This window comes from Spinacia oleracea, chromosome 6 (genome assembly GCF_020520425.1).
Source record: "Spinacia oleracea cultivar Varoflay chromosome 6, BTI_SOV_V1, whole genome shotgun sequence".
NCBI classification, from domain to species: domain Eukaryota; kingdom Viridiplantae; phylum Streptophyta; class Magnoliopsida; order Caryophyllales; family Amaranthaceae; genus Spinacia; species Spinacia oleracea.
The window spans coordinates 71,616,695-71,639,586 of record NC_079492.1 but is presented as its reverse complement, the minus strand read 5'-3'; positions in this window follow the sequence as shown (position 1 = coordinate 71,639,586).

The window sequence follows — 22,892 nt, the reverse complement described above, 5'->3', positions numbered from 1 at the left end:
GAGCCACTGTCCTGGATGCAGGCAGTGGCGTTGGGCGTAGGGGCTGCGTTTGGCGCCATTGCTGGCATCCAGTACTTAAGCAGATCAGTGGCTTTGCTGCTCGAAATCTGCTCCCATTTTCGAAATTGAAATTAGTAAAGTCCCCAGCGGAGTCGCCAGAATTTTAGGGGGGTTTTTTTTTTTTGTGCAATTGTTTCCTGTTCTACAAGAGGGGCGGTTCTTTAGAAAACCATTGTATTTTTGTACCTCGAAGGAGTCGCCACCAAACATTGTTTAAAGTCTCGTTTGGGAAGACCGCAAGTGATTCTTTTTTTGGATAAGGCTTTGAATCCTCGAAACGAATGGGTGAGATCTGGGCACGGGAACAAAATGCTTATTCCGCGAGCTTTAGAAATATTCAAGTACGTTGGCACAACATTTTTGAAAATATACCCTAGATTAGACTATGTGGGTTTGAATTTAGAGCAAATAGAATCTCTAATTGTATGGTGGTCACTTTGCTTTAAAGATTGATTTAAAGGAACCTAAGGCCGGTTTGTCCAAGAAATTATCTTTGTTAAGCGTGATGTAACCTTGTATTTTGTTGTATTTAGCATGTGCGGTGATGAAAGCAATAAAGCAAATAAAGCAATATCACAATACTAAATAAAGTGCGGAATTAGTAAATATAAGACCCCCTAGAAATGGACTAGGGAGTAGGTCCACATTGCCTAGAAATGGACTAGGCAAGTAAAGATGCGGAATTGAAAGTGCGGAATTGAAATTGCGATATTGAAATTGCGGTATTGAAAGTGCGATATTGAAATTGCGGAATTGAAAGGTGCGATATTGAAATTGCGGAATTGAAAGGTACGATATTGAAATTGCAATATAGAATGGTGTATAATTGAAACTTGTACTTGGGCACATGAGAATCGAACGCCAAGCGGCTCCTTAAAAATAAGTGCGCCCGACACGAATTCAAAGCCAAAAATCTCTACTTTGGAGAGGTTGCTCAACCCAAATATCCTAGACTTTGCATATTGAACTTGAACTTGAAAACTTGAATATTGAAGTATTGAACTTGAAAGCTTGAATATTGAAGTATTGAACTTGAAAAACTTGAACTTTGAACTTGAAATAATTGAAATTAAGAGGCTTGAATCTCAAAGGTGGGGCCTTTTAATGTTGAAAAGGCTAGACCTTTGATATGCTTTCACTTGAAAGGATCCTAGTTTAGGGAAGTAGTCATGAGCAACCCTAAACATGGTGGGATCTTGAAATTTGAAAACTTGAACTTGTATATTGAAAAATGGAGTTTTGAATCTCAAAAGACTAAACCTTTAAGAGTTAAAAAGGTGTCATCTTTGATTACTCCATACTTGAAGGTGATTCTAGTTCAAAGAGGTTATTGTAAACAACTTTGAACATCCTTGAATCATGAAAGTTTGCATTTTTGTATTTGCAAAAAGTTTGGATTTTTGAAAAACATGTATGATTGTTGCAAGTGGAATTTTTAATAATAAAAATGCCAACTTGCTAATCATTTTGAAATCAAAACAACATGATTGATTAGAGTGGGATTCGGATTTACCTATTTAGGTTTAGGCAAGAGCTCCCAATTGCTTTTGAATTAGAGATTTTGTATGTGTTTTGAAGGGTTTTTGGGTTGTATTTTGAGGCGTAATGTCAGCATTACGACGTTGTATTCTCTTTTTTTTCTTTTTGATGCTGAAAATGAGGGGTATTTATAGTAGGAATGGGTGCAAGACGCCAGCACACGCCAGCGCAGCACGCCGAGGCAGCGCTGGGCGCTGGTGACGTGGCGTGAATGCCGCCAAAGCAAGGACGCGGGCTCCGTCCTTGTTTCGTCTTGTAGTGTTGTACCTTTGTACGAATAGTACTAGGCTTGGCGTTTTGTGTTTGCTTCGAGGTTAAGGCATTATTTTGCATCTAAAAACAAGCCTTTCTCGGGTTTTAAATTCCGGTTTTACGGGACGAGGTTCGGCATGCTCGGTTTTGTGGGTCGGCGCCCGAATTTGACTTGCCTTATATGATTTTGAGTGGAAAAGGCCTAGTAATACCAATGGGATGGTCTACTAGATGAGATTGTACTTGGATTTTAAAATTGGATTTTGAAAGTTGTATTTTGTACCGAGTTCCGGGAGGGGAACGGCCTCGGGAATTGGATTTTGGATTTTGAATTTGGAAATGTTCTTAGCAATTGGGATTTCCGCCTGCAGTTATTCTAACCACCTATTAAGGATAATGGTATCGTCATCATCCCAGAGGGGAGACACAAATTAGGTGTCTACACATACGCAATCACTTTCCCAGTCTGCATGAACACACACCCTAAACCATTCTTAGAGGCATCACTATATAAGTACCGCTCTCATCTGGCAAAGTTAACACCAACGCGGTTGTCAATCGCGTCTTTAAGGCTTGGAACGCTTCCTCACACTGGTCATTCCACTCAAACTTCGCTTCTTTCTTCATCAAGGTTTTCATTGGTTTGGCGATTCTAGAAAAGTCTTGCACAAAGCGTCTATAATAACCCGCTAAACCAAGAAAACTTCGAATATCGGTGACACTCTTAGGTGTAGGTCACTCACTAACAGCTTTTATCTTTGCAGGATCCACTACAACTCCTTCCTTCGATACAAAATGTCCTAAGAACACAACTCTTTCCAGCCAAAATTCACACTTCGAGAATTTGGCATACAACTGATTGTCTCTTAGGGTACTCAACACTGACCTTAAGTGTTCCGCATGATCCTCCTCATTCTTAGAGTAGACCAGAATATCATCTATGAAAACCACTACAAACTTGTCTAAGAATGCATAGAATACTCGGTTCATTATGTCCATAAAGATTGTAGGTGCATTGGTTAACCCAAAAGGCATAACTGTGAACTCATAATGACCGTATCTAGTCCTAAATGCAGTCTTTGGTATATCGTGCTCTGCGATTCTCAACTGATGATAACATGACCTCAAGTCATTTCTTTGAAAACATTCCCACTCCTTTCAACTAGTCAAATAGATCATCTATCCTAGGCAAAGGATACTTATTCTTGATTGTGACCTTATTCAGCTCCCTGTAGTCTATACAGAGTCTCATACTACCGTCCTTCTTCTTCACAAACAAGACTGGCGCTCCCCAAGGCGATGCACTTGGTCTAATATAACCTTTCCCTAGCAATTCTTCAAGTTGACCGTTTAACTCACTCATTTCTGCTGGAGCCATCCGGTATGGGGCTTTCGAGATAGGTGCAGTTCCGGGTGCTAAATCTATGGTAAAATCGATTCGTCGATTGGGCGGCATTCCCGGAATCTCCTCCGGAAACACGTCCGGGAATTCACTCACCACTACAATATCCCCTGGTTGCTCTTTCATTACATGGTCCAGGTCTCTTACATTGCATAAGAAAATAGGGTTCCCTTTGTGTATTAACTTCACGAGTTCCATTGCCTTGACGATCCCTACACTCCCAGGCTTCCCAAAACGGCGATACGATACAACCTTTCATAGACTAGACTTCAAGTGAATCTTCTACTTCTCACAGTCCATCTTAGCTTTTAACATGGCCAACCAGTCCATTCCCAAAATCACATCTATATCCCCTAACTCAAACTCAATTGGGCTAGACAAGAATATGTTGCCTATGGTTAAAGGTACATCCCTATGGATCTATGTGCATTTCACGATCTCACCGGTTGGTATCACTATGGGTACTTCTATCACTTCAGGTTCTTTCAATCCTAACTTCTCTAAGATACCCTTTGATATAAATGAATAAGTCGCACCAGAATCAAATAGTACTTTAACTAAAATGGAGTTAATAGAAAAAGTACCAGCTATGACGTCGGACGAGTTTTCGGCTTCCTGCCGAGTGATCACATTCAGCTTTCCTTGGGCAACTCCCTTGTTATGGTCACCTCCATTGGCATTTCGGTTCCCATTCTGCTGATAGTTCCCTCCGGGCTTTCCATTACTCTGGCCATTATTGCCATTATTACCATTCTGGTTACCTCTTTGGTTTCCACCATTGTTCCCTCCATTCCAGTTTTGGTTATTCCGGTTGTTGTTCTGGCGGTTGCCTTGGTTGACTTGGTTGGGTTTCCCATTCTTGGCCCAACACTCAAACTCTCTATGGCCTAGCTTCTCACAAAACCTACAGACAACTTGGTTTCCATTACAGTCTCGGCCTGGGTGATTAGTATGGCAACGTCTACACTCATAGACTCTCGTTCCATTCCCTGCAGACTGATTATTATCTCCATTGTTATTGTGGAAGTCGTTCCTGTTTCCTCCCTGGTTTCCCCTGAACTGGAAATGGTTGTTTCCTTTGTTTTTCTTAAATTTCCCCTGATTCTGCTGGGCACCACCTTGGTTATGGTTACCAACATCCTTCCTCTTTTCACCAATTCCATTCTTCCTTTGCTGCAGACCATACAAATGGGCAGCATTTCCATATAGGGTGTCAAGAGATGTAAAGGTCTCTAGCAAGCATTAGTTGCAAGTCCATAGTCAATCCACTCTCAAATCTTTGGGCTCTAAGCTCCTCCGTTGCCACCACTTCCGGTGCAAACCTAGACAACTCTATGAACTTAGAATAGTACTCTGTCACAGACATACCATCCATTTTCAACTCGATGAACTCTTGAGCTTAAGGTTGGGTAAAACTTGTTCCTTAAGGTTGCCTTGAATGATTCCCACCCAAATCCAGGTGTAGCTCTCAAAGCATTCTCACATCTTTGCCACCATAAATCGGCTTCTCCCCTAAGGTAATAAACATCACTATTAACCCTAAGGTCTTCTGGGCAATTGACACCTACGATAAGCTTATCGAACTCCCTTAGCCAATTCTCAAGTACAGTTGGGTCTATCTCCCCTTGATACAAAGGAGGCTTACTCAAGGCCACCTTCTTAAACATCTCACCAGCTATATCAACTCCCTGGTTATTCCTATTCTGTGCTAAGTTCTGCACTACTTCAGCTAGTTGCCTAACCACGTCGGCAATCCCTTGGGTAGTCATTTCCCTTCTCCTGAATAAAACAAAAGACTAACTTTAACAACTGAGGTTGGACACTGCCTTACTAAAACATTGCACTAACTAGTCATTCAATTGATACACATGCATGAAATTTTCGGACCCTAAGCAAGATAGGCGCCTGTTATGGGCCGTTTTTCCCCTTAGTCTGCATCACAAAGTTCAAGTGGTGAAAATTGGACCACCTTGCAAGTATAATTTCATTGAAGAAATACATGAAATTCCTTAGCGATAATCGCTCAAAGAAACATAAAATTAGAATTAAAGGTAAAAGAAAGAATTCTAAGCTTTATTACTTCCATGGATAATAATACATCCTTTGGATCGTACTTTATTCGGAAAACCACAAAACTGAACTACTAAAACCATAAATAGTAGTGTACTACTTTATCGCTTCACTAAATTTTAGCACTAGCTATTACATTAGAAATGTCTTTTAGAATGCTACTCTACTATCCAACCACCTCTACAAACTGGTGAAGAGTGCTCATGGTCTTCAAAGTCATCAAAGTCTTCCTCTGGATCAGACTCATACTCCATATCCTCATAGTTCTACTGTAGCACACTGTTCACTTCATCATTGTTGGTTTCAGGCTCAATTTCTGTGTCACTGGAGATCTCAATAGTGGGTCCAGGAATGATAGGATTAGGGTTCTCAATCTCAACAACATCATCATCACTATCCTCATCCATCTGAGTTTCTGTATCATGATCTAATCCTGTAAGGTTGATGTTCTCTACAGTTTTACCATCATCAAAACATTCCTCCGCAAGTTCTATAATCGTAGTCATAATCTCCAAATCATATCTCCATCTACCATCTGGAGTACCATACTTGTAGTAATTAGGAATACCATTTTCCATATGCATGTCACGAAATCGGTTCTTAAGGTCTATGTATGGGTTCTTGGAAGGTAAGCAATGAATAACCATCTCTGCCATAACATCTATCTCTGCCATAACATCTTTCTTCCTTAGTTAAGGTAGGTTCTTCACTGTAGCAAAGTAATTGCAGGCAAACTCGATCTTCTTCACATAAATGTGTGGGGTTTCACAATCTAGCTTCTCTAGGTTTCCTAGATTTGTGTACTTTGAAATCAACATCTTAACCCTTAAAGTTAACAACTACAAAGTCTTACTAAAGTGTTCTAAAAACAAAGTAAGTTCGTTGAGCCATACAATTTCAATGCACACGTACATGCTTAATCATGAATCGTGATGCAATTAATCACATAAAGCAAAACAAGGCATGATCAAACTTGAATTAAAAGATCACAAATCAAGGCATAATCACATAAACACCTGGTTAGAAATGCATACTTAAATCAAACGCATACTTAGTCTAATTATACCCTTCTTCTTCTACCCTTTCCTCACTTAGAAAAATAAATAAAAAATTTCGAATTTAATTTAAATAAATAACTTCAAATATTCACGAAATTATTAAAAATTAAATTCGAAAATTAAAATAATTAATCGAATAATTTAATTAATTAATTCGATCATTTTCAAAAATAATTAAAAGAAATAAAAAATTAATTAGGAATTTTCGATTTTTTTTTTTCCTTGAAAAATCCGAAATTATTTCGGAATTGAAATAATTAATTCAAAAAAAATCGAGTAATTTAAAACGATTTTCAAATTCTTAAAATAATTGGTATTTGGCTTTTCAAAGTTTTGAGTACTCAAAAATAACATTTTGACTTTAGGAAAATAGTTTTCGAAAATCCTAAAGTTCCGCAATCGTAGTTTAAGGATTTACCACTTTGCACTATTAATTAATGCAAAGTAGCTCTCAAACTAGAGCTCTGCAAATACCACTTTTTAACACCCTAATAATTCCTTGCTTTTTATAAAACATTTTCCGACTCAAAACACAGGAATTACCAAGATATTACCGCCACCGTGATAACGGCTAAGGCTATTTACCAGAATTACGCAGCGGAATTAACTAACTTTCAAAACGTCATAAATAAATAGTTAATGGTCATTAAAACAAATTGGAACCGCTGAGGCCCAAGTTCAAAATATTAAACCATTTGAAATCCATTAACTGAAAATAGTAGTCATGACTTTAAATGAAAAATCAGAGTTTGTAAATTACGGAAGAATAAACTCTCAACTCGAATCCCATGATAACTTCTCCCGCAAGTTATCTCTACAAACCTGCTTTATTAAGAATCTACTCCCCAACAACTCAAATGCAATTGATGGAACATCATGGGGTCATTAAGGAAAAGGCCATGACCAGAAGACATGAAGCACGAAGTCAGCAAAAGTTGAGTACGAACAAGCTAGAATAACATTCTATCCTAACATGCTTCACTCAACGAATTAAATAATCCGCATGCAAAAGCCATATAATAAACAATCAAACATGGAGACAAGAATCGACGCATGACACGACTCTTGACTCACAGTTTAATAAAAAGATAGTTTCGAACGGGTAAAGTAAAGTATCCTCAAAAGGAAAGAAAGGGTGATGGGAGCCCACCATACACCAAATAATAATAAGTCGGACTCCTACCGACAGTCGGATCCTACCGACGGAATTCCAGTGCACAACGGCCTAAAAAGAAAGAATGAAACAACGTCTTGTATCATTCGAGGAGTACAAGTTTTCCGGCAAGTCTCCCCCCATTGTTCATACTCAAGGTATATACGTTCCAGGAGTTTTGAAGCTCCTTTGGGTTACGCTTGACATTAATTAATATATTATGTTCAAGGCGACTCAAGACACAACATACAAACAATTAAGTAATTAAACAATTCAACAATTCAACGATGACTCTCCAATATTTTACTTCTTTTAGGACTTGTGATCAAACATAGACTCAAGTGAAATTACTCCCATTGTTCCTTCTCAAAAACACTGTTTGAGATAACCCAACATTGCCTATTAACAAGCAGGGTGTGCCCTTAGCACGAATTTTTTCCTTAATTAAATTCACATAGACTCTTCAACATATTGTACCCCTTGGTAGAATATATATTGCTCACTGGCAATATTCAACTGGCTCAATGATTATGCTAGACATCCTGTACTATAGCATAATAATAATAATAACAACTTGCATGGGCACTACTCATACATGCAAACCAACTTGAACAACATGCTTGACATATAATTCAACGATTATAAAAGTCCATACATGATAGTTCAATAGAATCTATAAAGCATAATTCAATTCATAACATGCTCATTCACATAGATTCAATAACAATAACAACATGCTCGTTCTCAACATTAAACATGAATCCATAATAACATATTCATTCCCAATCATCAACATGAATTTAGAACGACATATAAGTTCACATGATTCGCATTCAATTCACTTCACAAAGTCCTCAAGGGATGGGTGGTCAACCTAGTCTTGTACGTACCTGGAATACCTAAGTACGGGGGCCACTGTGCGAATCACGACTCACTAGAAATCAACTCCTATAAAAAAAACAAGAGAACTAAATTATTATCCATGTTTACTAAATTTCCAGCAACTATTTAAGATTCTAAAACTCTTAATTTAATTAGAAATCATTCATTAATTGGTAATTTAATAGTCTCAAATACTCAACTCAAGTCCTACCATAAAAACATTGACTTTTTAGCTTTAAAACCCTTAAAACCCAACTTTATAAAGCTTATAAACAATCTGAAAATTTAAGTTGATTCCCATAATTGAAATTGTCATCAAATTATGTGAATCAATCGCTCAATCAATTTGAAACCGAAACCCTAACAATGGTTTAATCCGAAAACATGTTTTGACTTCAAAAATCAACACTTTATAAACTTATTAAATCTGAAAATTATAAACTCAATCATCAAAACCAATCTCTTTAATTAAAACATAATAATAACCCAATACGGTGTTCACAGCCGTTTTAATTAATCTAAACAATCCAAATAATTAAACTAATCATAATAATTAAATCAATTTAAAACTGAAATTTAATATTTTTGAAAACAATATCTAATTATCCCAATTAACAACACACACCCACACAACAATAAATTGTGTTGTGCGTGTGTGCGTCGAACAAGCAACGCAACAATAACAACAACACACGCACCGCAGCACGCAGGCAGCGCGGCAGCATGCGACGAGGGCGAGAGAGGAGGGGCGCTGGTGCGGGGCACTCGACACACGAGCAGCAGCGAGCACGAGGCTCAGCGCTGCGGGGCTGCGGGAAGGGACGCGGCACACGCGACACACAGCAGCAGCGATGGTGCTGCGCTGCGGGGCGAGGCACGAAGAGAGAGGGGCAGCTAGGCTTGGGCGCACGGGGCTGGGCACACACACACGGCACAAACTCGTGCGTTGGGCTGCAAGAAAGAAGTCGGACCAAGCGGAGTATGGGGCGCCACAAGGAGAGAGGGAGTGCTGAAATTTTTGTGAGGGTTTAATGAGAGGGCATATTTATAGGTTTTCTCTCCCTTGTGGGCTAGGTTAGGGTAATTATGAGTTGGGCTCATTACCGGGCTCATTTAAGTTTACTCCTTGCAAGCTTTGTTGGGTTTGATTAAAACAAAACGACCGGGCTTTAAGTTTATTAAATTCGTTTTTGAAATACGACCCAACAATTCCCGATTTAATAAATTCATTGAATTTGTTTAATAAAAATACGATTTTCGAAATAATTAATATTTAAATTAATTTAATATAAAAGCGCATTTAATTCTCATTAAATAAAATTAATTTATAAAAATACACGAAATGCGTTATAAATATAATAAAATATATTTATAATTATAGAAAAATACGAGGTATTACACCTATGGGTCATTTGGGTCGATATAGGTCATTTATGGCCAAAAATGGCATTTTCGATCCCAACTACCAACAAACGAACCTATTTCTACATTTTAACCCTTTTTCATGATTCATATGATTATTTATATGTTTATGAAACTCATTTCAAGTTCGTTTGCACGCCTGTGGGTCATTTGGGTCGATATAGGTCATTTATGGCCAATAATGGCATTTTCGATCCCAACTACCAACAAACAAACCTCTTTCCACATTCTGTCCCTTTTTCATGATTCATATGATTAGTTATATGTTTATGAAACTCATTTCAAGTTCGTTATGCACGCCTATGGGTCATTTGGGTCGATATAGGTCATTTATGGCCAAAAATAGCATTTTCGATCCCAACTACCAACAAACGAACCTATTTCCACATTCTAAACCTTTTTAATAATTCATATGATTAGTTATATGATTATGAAACTCATTTCAAGTTCGTTATGCACGCCTATGGTTCATTTGGGTCGATATAGGCCATTTATGGCCAAAAATGGCATTTTCGATCCCAACTACCATCAAACGAACCTATTTCCATATTCTAAACGTTTTTCATGATTCATGTGATTAGTTATATGATTATAAGAATCATTTCAAGTTCGTTATGTACGCCTATGGGTCATTTGGGTCGATATAGGTCATTTATGGCCAAAAATGACATTTTCGATCCCAACTACCAACAATCGGACCTATTTCTACATTCTAAACCTTTTTTATGATTAATATGATTAGTTATATGATTATGACACTCATTTTAAGTTCGTTATGCACGCATATGGTTCATTTGGGTCGATATAGGTCATTTATGGCCAAAAATGGCATTTTCGATCCCAAATATTAACAAACGAACCTAAGGACACTTTCTAAATTTTTTTAATGTTTCATATTCTTAGTTAGATGTTATTAAGATTCATTTCAAGTTCTTTATGCACATTTAAGGCTCATTTGGCTCGATATAGGTCATATTTGGCCAAAAATGACATTTTCGATCCCAAATATCAACAAATAAACCTAAGGACACTTTCTAAATCTTTTTTATGTTTCATATGGTTAGTTAGAGGTTACTAAGATTCATTTCAATTTCGTTATGCACGCCTATGGGTCATTTGGGTCGATATAGGTCATTTATGGCCAAAAATGGCATTTTCGATGCCAAATATCAACAAAAGAACCAAAGTAGATGAGAATAAGGATTGGAAACCAAAGTAGATGAGAATAAGGATTGGAAACCTAATACTAAGTATTTCAAACATGTAAAGGGTTAAGAATTCCTATTTTGGTTCATTAGTTGAGAGTTGGGAGCGAAAACGACCATTTTAGTCAAAATATGACGCACAACGGTCGAACGAGCCTGAAATCTGCATAAATTGACCAAAGTAGATGATAGTGAGGATTGGTAACCTAAAAATAAGTATTTTACACATGTAAAAGGTTAAGAATTCCTATTTTGGTTCATTAGTTGATAGTTGGGAGCGAAAACGGCTATTTTAGTCAAAATATGACATGTAAGGATCGGACGAGCCTTAAATGTTGATAAATTGACCAAAGTAGATGAGAATGCGGAGCGGAAACATAATAATAAGTATCTTAAACATGTAAAGGGTTAAGAATTCCTATTTTGGTTCATTAGTTGAGAGTTGGGAGCGAAAACGACTATTTTAGTCAAAATATGACACATAACGATCGAACGAGCCTCAAATGTGCATAAACTGACCAAAATAGATGAGAATGAGGATTGGAAACCTAATACTAAGTGTATTAAACATTCAAAAGGTTTAGTATTCCTAGTTTGGTTCATTATTTGACAAGTGGGAGCGAAAATGGCTAATTTAGTCAAAATATGACATATAACGATCAAACGAGCCTTAAATGTGTATAAATTGACCAAAGTAGATGAGAATGAAGATTGGAAACCTAATACTAAGTATTTTAATCACTATCTGCACAACTCACAACAATAATGATTTTCTTTTTAATGATTTTTTATTAGTTTAGTAGTTCTTACATCATGATTTAGTGTTGGTTGTATTATTTGAGACCTTAAGCTATACTTTTATCATGTTATGGCTGATTCTCGATTGATCTGCTACTGCTCTACTGATCTACTGATCTGCTGTGCAGCAGCAGTATACAGCCCAATGCAGCAGCCACAACAACAGCAGTATAGAGCCAACTGCAGCAGCAACTACAGCAGTAGTATAGAGCAGTGTAGAAGCAGTAGCAGAGCAGTACAAAGACGAGAAAAGCAGAATAAATGAGAAGAACAGAGCAATACATAGAAGAGAAGATCCACAACAACAACAACAGTATAGAAGAAGCAGTAGCAGAGCAACAACAACAGCAGTACAGAATCAGAGCATTCTCCGTTTTGAAAATTCTACACTCTCGTTTAAGACAAATAGTCAAGTACAACATGTAACGAAAAACATAATGTAATAGATCTTACCCAAAGTGTGACAAAGAACTCTTCAGATCTTTTCGTTCCCTTTCAAACTCTCTTCCGGCATCAACTTGTTTATCTTTTCACATCGCAACAAGATCAATAAGGCTGATTCGCCTAGCTTTAACTTTTGATGTTACTTGATGGAGTTTCATGTTCCACAAACATATGGTAAAAGTAAGTGTTCATATAACACGATCAAGTAAACTAGACTTAAATCAGAATTTATCAGAAGCTGATTGAAGGATACCTCGCACCAGGATTCAATCACGCAGGTAAATACAATATGAGTTCTAGAACTCTTAGAATTTATGCTTGTAGCACCAAGTTTTTTACTAGAAAGCCACTGCATCATAAAACTGAGTATGAGAAAACTAAAGAAAAATATTGTACCTCACTATTTATGTCTTTTAGATAAAAATTTCCTCTATAACCGCACTTCTTTTTTACTTCAGGTAATTCCTAAACTCCGCAGCAATATTTCTCATATAGTAGAAAGAAAAACATAGTCATCAGCTTCTTACACCATTAGAAATTACCCTCGAGAAATAAATTAACTAACCTCAGGAAAATCGCTACAGAACTTAGACATATTTTCCAACCAATAACAATTAACATATAACCTAGGAAAACACTACAGCCTCAAACTATTAAGGGGCAGAGGGGGGGAGTAAGAAGGGCACTGTCACATAAATGTCAAAACGCAACGGATCACATCTTATTTGATACAACTATTACTTAAGAGCATAGATAAAGTGACAGTGCACCCACCAAAAATAAATTAAAGAATTACCCAATAACCTCGAATGTCATTAAGTTGTATACCTGGTGACAAATCCTGTACCGTTGACATCAATCTTTTGGAAAAGGACGGTAGAGAAGAAGGATGGCAGCTTACATATTTCCTTTGTAACAGCTTTGAACTCTGTTATAGAAAACACCATATGGACATGTCAGTGTAACAGAACCCTAAAAAGCAGTTACAGTTTAGTTTCTCACAATTCATTGGCAAGCCCTCTGTATGACCATAAAAAAACTGATTTATTCTAAACAAACATCTCTCCTTTAGTTCTTTAGGTGCTGGACAGCCATTCTGGAAAAAGAACTGCAATGTGGCGTAGAAATCACATCAAAGACTCTCACATAAGGTGAAACAATGTTGGAAAGCTATTTCAATGATAATAGCTAAGCTAGTAAAAATATGATGGATACGAAGATAATAAACAAACCTGCGGTATCAGCTCTTTCACTGGCTCACTCAATACTTTAAGAGGGCTTCCTAAGGAAGAAGGACCTGCCCTCTGTTTCATAACACGAGGTGAACCTGATGAGCTTCTCGATGAGAGTGGAGGTGCACTCCCAGCAGGGAACATGGATGGTATTGAATTGCTAGCAGCAGCATTTGTGCTATAAGCACTTCCGGCGACATTTAAAGGATGCCCAGCCTTTGCGTCATTGACTAGTGATTTCACCTGCAATCAGGCCAGCGTTTACATGCTAAAAAAAACTGTTTATAAAACACACACAAAGTTGCAAATTTAATTTCAATAGCCAACAAATGAATTTAGGACAAGTTAAAGAAAACGGAAACTGCGGGATATAGTTTAGCAACTAAACCTGAAGAGGCAAGGTAAAGTTGACAAAAAAGTTAGCAACTACCACAAAAAATTCTCACAACAAGCACTGCCCCTCAAAAAAATATACATTCACATACAGATGGTGTAACTCCCATATACAAAAGGAGGACCTGAGTCCCCTAACAAAAATATACTATCAGCATTTGTCAGAGCTGAAAGCCATGAATTGAACATTGCTTTCTTTCAACAAACCAAAATAGTTTTACAAGTGCATTAAATAGCAACAAAAAACACTATGCATTAGAGATAAAAATTTGCTATATTGGACAAAGTACCATTCATGAGGCCCAGACTTCTCCTAGAAGTGGATCTTCTTCTTCTAGTTCAGATTCGTTTTGAAATATTTCAAGCAGTTGCCCCGGCCTTGCGTTGTTTAGAAAATCTACGTACAATCTTATACTCTCAAGTTGAGGGTCAGTGCTCATGCAAAACTAAAGACATAAATAAACAGGGGTTAGTGGCAATTTCAGATAAAAATTATATATATACACTTCAGCTACAGATATCAAATTTCAAAAGATAGACTTGAGACTAGTCTTGTTTGATAAAGCTAAAAAAATTAGTCTCCAAAGGTGATAATGTAGACACCTACTTTTGTCCCCATTCCCGAAAGGGAAGGTTCGATGATGAGAACATAAATCTCCACTTGACAACGCATCTCCTATAAAATAACGAATCTCAATTCCCCTTTTCATTTCACCCGAAACCTGCTATTTATAGAAACCTGCTATTTATGGAAACCTGCTAAAAATAGTAACTGCCGTAATGGGTAGTTGTTAAAAGTGGCAAGTCATAAAAGATAGAAACCTGTCAGAATTAGGTGTTGCACTCCAACATAAATCCTAAATGAGATAGAAATTGCGAGAGAATCCTATTCCTAATAAGATTCGAAAATAAGAGTCACGTATTAATTAAAATCCTGACCAGCCTAGAGTTCGTAACAGGCCCAGACGCATTCCGTCACAAGGTTAATACGCACTAAAAGACTCAATTAAATCTCAAACACTCCGGATTTTAGGATTCCGAATCTGACTAAGAAAACAGCCCATACCCTATTTTCAACGCCTGATCCTGGGCGCCGAAATCTTGGGGGCCCAGGCCTGGGCGCTGAAATTACCTGGGACGTATTCTTTCCTAATTCCTCGTGGATTAGAGTTCTACTATTCTATCTTTCCACAAACTCTTTTCTATAAATATAGCCCAAGTTCGACGAGAAAAAAGGACAACACACAATTATTATTCTGAGTATTGACTCTAAACCCCTAAGCCTAAGCCTCACGCTGCAAAAATGATCACGCGTTCTGTCGCAATCGATCCATAAATCGAACAGAACGTATCCTGTCCCATAACTTGAGATTCGTTAAATAAAAGGAGAAATAGCAAAGTCAAAGTGGTTAGTTTTCTGAGAACCGTGACGCACCTCTCAAGGGTGCGTCGTAATGTGTCCCTTTTCTATGATTTAATTGCTTTCCTCGCCCTTTTTGTGAACTGTTAAATTAACTAAATCTGATTGTTCTATCACGCCTAATAAAGATAATATGTTGGGAAATTGGATTATCATGCTAGGTCCCTTAAAACAATCTAAATCAGATAATCGCGTTCGATCTAGTACTATATGTTGCATATTGTTAAAATCAACTCAGATTAGTTTAATAGTTAACGCATGTCCCTTCAATTATTTCTGCTGAGCTAGTAAGGATATCCTGCCTCTGGAGTTATGGAAGAGCGAGTACTCCTCTCGGTAGTTACAGTCCCCTGAACCCTCAATATCTACCTTGCGGGTGTATGTTGAGAGATCCCCACACCAGGGATCACAAGGGAACCTACGGCCGTCGCGGTCAAACATAATTGCACTCCCTTTATGTCACGATAACCGGGTTTTGTCAATTTTTCTCATTGTCGTTAAAAACTTAATGGCGACTCCTATATTACTAGTCCATTGGGTGTAAAGTCACAGGAAATCCAATTACACTTGATTTGACAAAAAGAAACGTCACACCCACGAGTGACAAGGTCACGCATTAGCCTCGTGCTTTTTCGACCCCCTCACAGTGGCGACTCCACTGGGGATAGTGAAGGAAATACTCGTGCTTGTAGGTAATCAAAATAGCCGAAGGGTGAAACGATCCTACCCCGCGTTTATTTCCCCATCAAGTTGGGACGACTTGAAAATCAACATATTAATGTGAACGGGCAGAACCGCATAATGAATCTTGGCTCCCTTAGATGTTTCATCTCGGGAGTTGGGACTAAGGATACCCATTGCCTACCGGGGGGTGCATACGCTTCGGATGTTGTCCACTCGGCACGTTAGCTAGTAGTACACCCGTCCCAAACCCAATCGCTCGCCCATTAGGTCCCTCTCATTGGTGAATACCCCCTTGGCTTACATCGTGATTGGCCTCTTGGGCGAAATTCGTCTGTTGAAGACACTACCTCGACCGGGGCATGTGTTGGATCTGCGATAGAAGCGGTACCAAGCCAGGTGCAAATAACTACCCATAGAAACCTATCATAAACTACATGACATATTATTATTTTGCCTCATGATGCAATGTTAGTTATGTGTAGCGAATTATGTGATTGTGTGTAAAAATAATGCTAGAAAACCAACGGCCTTAAAAATTGCCCAAACATTCATAAACCAATTGGCCAAAGAGTTATACCAAAATACGTGTTCCGCAAGCCCGAACGATCGCCACAAAAATAAGCGACGCTCGGGATGGCCGTAACGAATCCCACAAGCGCTGCACAACGCGTAAAGGACGTTATAAGGCAAGCACGCAAAATTAAAGTCGCAAAAACAAAAGTAGACGAAAACTGAAAACGAGAACCAGCCAGAGACGCATTTTCAACGCCCCTGGCTGGGCGCTAAAATTTCTCACGCCCACCGCTGGGCGCTGAAGTTGCTGCCTGGCCTTTTAGTCAGGCGCAGCAGCCTCGGTGCCCGCATAAAAAAAAATACACGTAGCAAAAAAAAACTTTCGTAAAAATTGCTGCAAGGGCGTATGAAAAGGCACTCGATTCTAAAAGCGACTTGTAAAAAAATAAAATAACTCTTTGTGTCGTTGTTAGGCCTCCTATGACGACAATGTTCGGCTCCAAAACCGAGCACGCTAATTGAAACAACCTTGAATGTCACATGGGCAAAGTATTCAAGAAATAATGTTCAAATGAAGTTTTCAAGGAAAAAATAATGTTCGAATAAAAAAATAAATCCGAGTCTAGACTAGGCTATGCCAAAGTACAATCTAAATCCTAAGTCTTAGTTGTCTTATCCATAGAATCGTCCTAATGCTTGGTGTCGTTCTGCAAGGTAAAAGGTTAAACCATATTGAGTCTCCCTTCCTAACATTTAAATCAATAAGCACCCATATGTAATTGTCATCCCTTGCTAAGAATCTACGGCCTCAATACTCTCTCTCACCAATAAAAAGAATATATTATAGTATTTCCAAAATGGAAACGGCCACATTCTGAATATCATTCCCCCATAGTCGCACAACCCCCAAAGTGAACCTAAGGTGTCAATACCATTGGCAAAGAAAAATTAATGGCCTCAAGGCTTATAATCACCTTGGGTCACGACTATCATAGTCCTCTCGAGTCACTCACTCCTTGAAATACTACTAAGTACGGACTAAAAGATTTTCCATGAATGCAACATGACAAACCATGAAAATACCCAAATCGGCATGCCATAAGGCTACCATTGGGGTAAAGCAATACAGACTAAGAGAGAAGCCGCACTAATGATTCTAGTCTTGAAAAAATAAAAATTCGATCTCCCCAACTAACTACCTTGCCAACATTAAGCAAAATGGCGCATGACAAATGAACACCCAAGGGATAAAATCTAAAGTGTCAACCAATGAAAGTTATGGTCCAATTAGCCTAAGTTTGAGAGTTCCTTGGTCAAGTATTATGGGCTTACACCACGTCATTATTTTGAGTCTAGGCCACCTCCTTGTATTCATACACGGGTTATAATCAGAAAAATTAATGAAAGTTCGAGTCTAAATCACAACTTCCAATTAAATCCCGAAAACTGGAATCTGAAAAGAAGCAAAAAAAATTATTTTCGATGTAATTCTTTCGTTAAATTTCAATAAAGTAAAAACAACATTTTGAATCTACGCTATTTGCACATTTTAAGAAACGACTAAATACGCTTGCAAAGTAAGACAATTTAAAGGTCCACCTTAGGCCTACTAAAGCTAAAGGTCCACCCTAGGCTTACTAAGTTAAAGGTCCACTATAGGCCTACCAAACGAGGCTCACTCAGTCTCGCCTCGTGACTCAAAGACCACAACCATCTACCTTTTAGCCCAAATAAAAAAATTGAAGGATTTATGTTGGGGAGAAATCCCAAGCAAAAAGAGAAAATAGAAAGAGAAAAGGGAGAGCGAAAAGAGCGAGCCATGGAATACTTAGCCCGTACCTCCCAAAGTGCGAAATTTACCCAAGTAGACGAAGGAAAAGAATTGAGTAAACCAATCCAAATCATGCTGCAAAAACTACATAAAGTTCTGCGATGTCTACCCTTTCCGATCCTTATGTTCTTATACGCCTTCGCTATGGGGCCCTGTTCAGCTCATTTAACCCATCCATGTTCTCGTTACCATAACCCAAGAAACCATCACCTCGACTCTTGTTCTTGAACTTATTGTCAACTGCAAACCACGTCCGGCCATTGACACGTGCGTCATACCCATTATTTCCAAAGCCCAAACCTGCTCTTACACCACCATTAGTATATTGACCATATAATTTGTTTGGATCGATGCATCCTTGAGCCGTCCCCATACTACTCATTGGCCTAGGTTGATGTAAACTCATGACACTAGCACGAGGCTGCAAATTGTGAGTCCTAGCAGATGTAATCCCCATGCTTGACTAATACCTATACAACTCATTCAACCCATCTTTCAAACCGTCTTGAGTCACGAATAAAAAAGAAGACAAATGAAAAGTACAAAAAATAATAAATAATAAAAAAGAAAACTTTGCAAAGCGCCTTTAAAAGTTCGTCTAAAAAGAAAAAGAAGCATTTAGCGCACCAAAAAAGATCCGCCCAGAAATCATTTTCAACGCCCAAAGCTGGGCGCCGAAATCTTTAACGCCCCAGCCTGGGCGCTGAATCTCTCTGCTTGCCAAATTTTGTCCAGAAGTGCTCGTCATTTTATCCGCACATGCACCGAAAAATAACGAACACTTGGAGGGGTACAACACGTATTCAGATATACGTACCACCAAAAAATACATTTACTCAAAAAAAAAATATAAAACAAATTTTTGGCTTACGGCAAGGCAGCAGATTAAAATAATAATAAACTTCACTTATTCTACCGTTTCAAATAATATGTTTACACATTCAGAACGTACTTGTTTAAAATCGGCATTCTAAGAAACCATTTTCTAGGCTAAGAACTACGCAAGACCTGATTCCAAATTAAATCTATTTAAGGCGGATACGTAGGCAATCCATGATTCGGTCCAACCAATTTGCAAAAATGTTAGACCCTATAGAATAACAAGAATAAGAAATAGAGTCCCTTATTGAAATTTAATTACTTGCAACCCAAGTCGAAAGAAAAATAAATCAAAGGAAGAATCCAAGTCATCAAGATGCCAAAATTAATGCGCACACATCGAAAAATAATAAGGGCACGTACCCTTGCCAGAAGGAGCACTCACACTCCTAGGCACTTAGCCAAGACTCAAAAGATCGTTTGCCTCAATTGAATGGGGGCTAGCGCAACCGTCCATGACCTCTAAAGTACTCGACTTGACCCTGCCTAAAGCGAACTACATCACTTAAAGACCTTCTTTCACCACTAGACATAGTCGTTCGCTTAAAGACCTTCTTTCGCTGCTAGACACACTCATAATCGCCAACAAGTAGTAAAGGCAGTAAGCTTGCAATAAAGAGGATTGTTCTACGCCATCGCCCCATCGTTCCTTCGAACTCAGGGCACCCGTTCATGGTAATTCAAATGCTTGTGAATCCTCTTTGAAAAAAATCAGACATTGTCAATAGGACTTGGCACTTAACCAAGGCTCACCCTACTCAGACATATGACACGGGCATCTAAAATCGAAATCTAAAAACATCATTAATGGGAAGACATAATAGCAACTGGGGGCTAGAAAATTGAAGTGAAAGAGCTAGGGAAAGAACTAAGTATACCTTGACCTTTTGTACGGACATACACCAAGTAAATCTAAGTCCATTTGAAAACGGTTTATATTCCCGCAATTCTGGAAAAGATGGCCCTAAAAGCCCAAAGCATGTGCCACACAGGCACAAGTATATCTTGACGCCTGCACCCTGGCTTCCAGCAAATCCTTAGACAGCATTCCAATAATCGTAACAGTATTTTGATTCACTCATGTAATCCTGTACGAACCTTTCTATAAGTCAACTTACTTAGGACACCTCGAATTGTACACAGTAGGATTCGGATTTTAAATAATTTTCAAATGATTTTCAAAGACTTCTTCGAACATAATTAAGTGTCATTGGTTTAAGCTAAGTATGCATTTATCTCGATGTTGCAAGTGAGTCAGAGAGATTTCTAAATATGATTATGGGTAAAGAAAGGCACCTAGCTTTTGGCCAAGGCACACTTCGACATGTGACTACCTTGACCATGGCAATGTCGCACAATACGACATTCACAAGAGAAGTAGCAGATCACTACTCGAACGTACCTCGCACTAAACGAGTCTGGTTCAAACTGTTCATGATCCATGTCACCATGAATGCATAAAAACGTATGCCAAGCATTATAGCACCAAGCCAATCCCGTAGCTACAATTGGGGGCTTGAGAAAAACACTCTAAAAATACTCGAAATGACGATTTTATCGCAAATTCTCGACGCTAATGCTATACATACGTCATAGGGGCACAATCATAAGCTTTAATCGTGTGAAACGAACCTTAGACGATAATGACGATATCCCAACACCTGGAGGAATGTACTAAGACATGCCGTTAGGCCACACAAGCCTACGTCGCACCATAAGTTCACCCGGCCCACGGTACAAGTCTAAAAAAAGAGAATAAGGCATATTGCCGCTAATGCGGGCACGACCAAGAACACGTGTAAAAGAGGCAAAGACTACTTATCGCCCAAATTCAAAATGCAAGCCACACGACTTCTACATTAAGGATTGAAAGTAGCAAAATATTACCTACCACGAAAGGGATAGCTCGCACCTACACGAGCGGAACCCCAGGGCATCTTTCTCGAAAGAACCTACAAAAATCGTACGCCAAAAGGAAGCATCCCAACATGCATACTTGGGGGCTCCAAGCTACGAAACAACCATAGCAAAATAAAAATCTCGAAGCAAATGTTTAAACGATCAAGAAGGGCACGATGCTTGAGCCCACTTCATGAATGGGCCTGACCCCTATCAAGCTTCTAAGCAAACTATTCAAAATCAGTCATTGCTCAAAAAAAAAATGATTCAAACAAACTGATTAATGGACCGCACACAACGGTCATTCAATGAACGCTCGTTCGCACATACATATCATCTTTTCTAAGTATCGAACATTCACGAACGCGTTCAAAAGAAAAAAAAGGAAAACGAACGAACAAGAGGCCAACTGTGTCATCAAGAAACCTCGCCAGAAATTATTTTTCAGCGCCCAGCGCTGGGCGCCGAAATCTTTAACGCCCAGGCCTGGGCGCCGAAAATGAACCCAGGTTCAAAAAAGGCACTGACTTCTATAGGGCCCTGTTGTATCCGTTCGACTCGAAAATTGCCAATTTCTTTACTGAAAGTCACACCTCACGGCTTTGTTAAGAGTAACACACCACTACAAAGATCGCTCGCACTTACGAGCACAATCCCAGACATGATCAAGGACATTATAGAATGCGTATCCCCAAGGAACCTCTTTGACAAGAAATGACCGTCAAGCACGAGTGCTTGGGGGCTCGAAGGAAAATATATATTATCCAAATTTAAAACAATATTCCCAGACTACGCTGTACGAAGTCCCATGTTTGGATGTCTCAAAAAAAATAAAATCGGATTACGACCTCAAGACAAAGGTCATCGTTGATACTTATACATAGTCCCTTAATCAAGGACCCAGGTAATGGCAAAATTGAGCCATAAAGACTAGCTCAAAACCATGAAAGAAGATGACCACAAGACAATGGTCCGTTTAAACACGTTGTCAACTCACATTCAGGTTACAACTAAATCCGAGCATCCCTCGAAAGTAAATAAATTCTTCAAAAAACAAAAACAGGGTTCGCCCACCCTCAGCGGGCGGGGTCTGCGTCACTAGCCGCGCAGGTCCTCAGTTTTCGAAAAATAGAATCTTCAAAAAACAAATGAAACAGGCTCGCCATCTTTAGCCAGTGGGGTCGACGTCACAAACCGCGTAGGTCCTCATTTTCAAACAAATTAACTTCAAAACAGATTCGTCCACTTCTATCGGACGGGGTGTCCACCCTTAGCGGACAGGCTCGCCATCTTTAGCCGGCGGGGTCTGCTCCACTAACCGCACAGGTCCTTAGTCGCTGCAGCGATAACTTTTTTTGGTTTTCCCTTTTTCCCAAAAACGATGTGAGTAGCTTTTGGTTTTCCGTTTTTCCAAAAAAGAACGATGTGAGTAGCTTTTGGTTTTTCCGTTTTTCAAAAAAAAAGAACGATGTGAGTGGCTTTTGGTTTTCCGTTTTTCCAAAAAAGAACGATGTGAGTAGCTTTTGGTTTTCTGTTTTTTCCAAAAAATAGATGTGAGTAGTTTCCCTTTTTTCCAAAATTTAAAAGATTGGTTTTCCGTTTTTCCAAAAAAAAAAAGAACGATGTGCTGGATTTTCCTTCGTTTTACGTCCCATAAAAAACAAGGGGGTTTTCTCGTTTAGCTAACCCTGAAAATGAGAATCTTTAAAACATTTTTACCTCGTGATTGGGCTTGGCCAGGCCCAATTACACTTTA